Raw genomic sequence first — 3,012 nt, 5'->3', positions numbered from 1 at the left:
GAAAAAATATTTCCTCCTATTTGTTTTAAAAGTATATCCATGTAATTTTATTGAGTGTCCCCTAGTCTTTGTACTTTGTACTTTTTGAAAGAGTGAAAAATTGATTCACTTCTACCCATTCTACACCACTCAGGATTTTATAGACCTCAATAATATCCCCCCTCATCTATTCCCCCCCCCCCCCCCCTCCATCTATCCCTCCTACTTGCAGATGTTTAGAGTTTCACTACAAGGTCCTACCAGCTCCAGGGCAGGACCAGCACTAACTACTCTTTCAGTCAGTAGTAAAATATGCAGATCTGAAAAAGAATAAAGTCTCAAAATCTCAAATCTATGGTCCTCCAGGAAAAGAAAATAAGTCATATCAAAGCTCTATGCTTACTCTTAAAATTTTAGTTCACCAACTCCAAATGCTTCATTACCAGCATTCCATATTACAGCAATTAGATCAACTGGCTGATTTATGTCCCATCAATGGACCAGGTGACTTAATTCCATCTAACCCTCCAATAGTCTATACTTAATCTTTTAAGATCTGCATATGATGTTTATGATATGGCATTGAGAGTAGGAGCAGCAGCCTGGCTCAAAGCTTCAGGACTTTGAGAGGACCTCCATGACAAATTATTTGAAGTACCCTGCATAGGTAACAGTCTCTTTGGAGAGGAAATCCAGGATACAGTATCTCAAGTCAAAAATCATTCTTCAATCAGGGAACTTTCTTCTCCATCACAGAATCAGAATAATCAGCCTAAAAAAAATTGCAATACCAGTATAAAAAAAACCTTACCACTATTAGTATTTTCAGCATTTTTACCCCAGAAGACTTCACCTTTACTCAAGAGCCCAGATCCAATGCCAATCTACTCAGGCATTCATTGTGAAACAATGACCAAGGGAAAGCAAGCTGCTACACTTTCAGTAGCTCAAGCGCAGCAAAACCAACCCTTTCTTTTTGACTCCATTCCTGTGGGTGGAAGGTTCCAACATTTTTACAATCCATGGCAAGCCATGAGCATAGGAGCCAACTTTTCAAAATGATTGGGGGTGCTGAGATTTTTTTTTACAGGTGATGCATTCCCCCCTCCTTCTCCTCCCCCTCCCTCTCCTCCCCCTCCCCCAGTCCTCCTCTCCTCCCCCTCCCCAGTCCTCCTCTCTTCCTCCCAGTTCCAGGCCCCCCTGCTCCCTCCCTCCCTCCCAGTTCCAGGCCCCCCTCCCCTCCCTCCCTCCAAGTTCCAGGCCCCCTTCCCTCCCTCCAAGTTCCAGGCTCCCCTCCCTCCAAGTTCCAGGCCCCCCCCACCCTCCCTGTTCCAGGCCTCCCTCCCCTCGCCTCCCTCCCTCCCTTCGAGTTCCAGGCCCCCTCCCTTCCTTCAAGTTCCAGGCCCCCTCCCTCCCTCCAAGTTCCAGAGGCCCATCCCTCTGAGTTCCAGGGCCGTCCTTCCGGTTCCAGGGCTGGGCTATACTTCCGAGTTCCAGGGCCAGGCCAGGCCGTCCCTCCGAGTTCCAGGGCCAGGCCGGCCCTCCGAGTTCCAGGGCCGGGCCGGTCTCTCTGAGTTCCAGGGCCGTCCCCCCTCCCTCCCTCCCTCCCTCCAAGTTCCAGGGTCCCTCCGAGTTCCAGGGCCCCCCTTCCTCCCTTCCTTCGAGTTCCGGGCTCCCTCCCTCCGAATTTTAAAAGTCATCTCTGGTCTTGCCCTCATTTTCTGCTTCCGCAAGGGTGGGACGAGAGCTGAGAGAGAGAGAAGGGAAGGCTGAAGCACCAAGCCTGCACGCTTTTCACTGCTGCTGCCGCCGTAACCCTGACGAGGTAAGATGACTTTTAAAATTCGGAGGGATGGGGCCCGGAACTCGAAGGGAAGGAGGGAGGGTCTTTTAAAATTCTGGGCTGGCGAAGGGAACTTCCGGTGGGTGAAATATTGGGGGTTCTCGAGCAACCACAGCACCCATGGAGTCAGCGCCTATGGCCATGAGTATTAATTAAATTTTCTCAGCAAAGCACCTCACAAATATCCAGTGCAAGATCCAATTTCCCCCCAAGAGCACTCCTGAATTAGATCTTTTTGCTTCTCTGTGGATGTCAATCAAGCTGGGACATCATCCAACATTTCCATAGCATCAGAAGGAGATGAATCCAGAAACTAATGGGTTGTAACCGTCTACTACGGTAGCAGATGGAAATAGAGAACATTGAAAGAAGTCTGTGACCCTGGATGTCCATTCCCTCATTCCTTCAGTATATCTCTATCTCCAGCAAGTGGTGTATGAATTCCCTCCAGCTCCTTAATTCTCCATGGGAAGACTCCTGGGCTGTGTTGGCCAGTTGAGTCAGGGGGTGTGTGGCTAGTGGTGCCAGCTTTAAAGGCATACTTGTTGGCCAGGTCCCTGCCTTACCCCACGATTCCTCTTGGTCCAGGGTGATCCCTTTGGTGTTTGACTGCACTGTTCTTGCTTTCCTCACAAAAATAAAAGCAGTGCTACAGCCATTACAAAAAAAAAGAGGTTTACCGGCTTGGAAAGAAACCCTGCGCCCGGACGGCTCTGGGGAGCTGGAAGTGCCATTTGGGCTCCTCATGGGAACTCTGCTGGAATTAGAGCACAGGCCTCTTGCGGTAATTTCATTTTTTATGTGTACCGGAAAATATTTGTATTTTCTGGGGTGCAGGCGGTAATTGGCATTTTATGCACATAGACCATTACTGCTTGGTTACCACGTGAGACCTTACCTCTAGGTCAATGACTGGCAGTAAGGTCTCGGACCCAAAATGGATAAACACAATTTTCATTTTGCTGCACATCCATTTTCGGCAAAAGTTTTAAAAAGGCATTTTTTACAGGTGCGCTGAAAAATGATTCTGCGCATGACCAAAACACACATCTACATTACCGCAGGCCATTTTTCAGCACGCTTTAGTAAAAGGGCCTCTTGGTGCTTTTTTCCTTTGTTAAGCAAAAGGGCCCCTAAAAAATTGTATTCAAAGTTGCTAAAATTTTGAGGAGTTGCAGGAGAGCCTTGCA

Source organism: Microcaecilia unicolor, chromosome 1, assembly GCF_901765095.1.
Source record: "Microcaecilia unicolor chromosome 1, aMicUni1.1, whole genome shotgun sequence".
NCBI classification, from domain to species: Eukaryota; Metazoa; Chordata; class Amphibia; order Gymnophiona; family Siphonopidae; genus Microcaecilia; species Microcaecilia unicolor.
Note: the sequence above shows the minus strand (reverse complement) of the source record.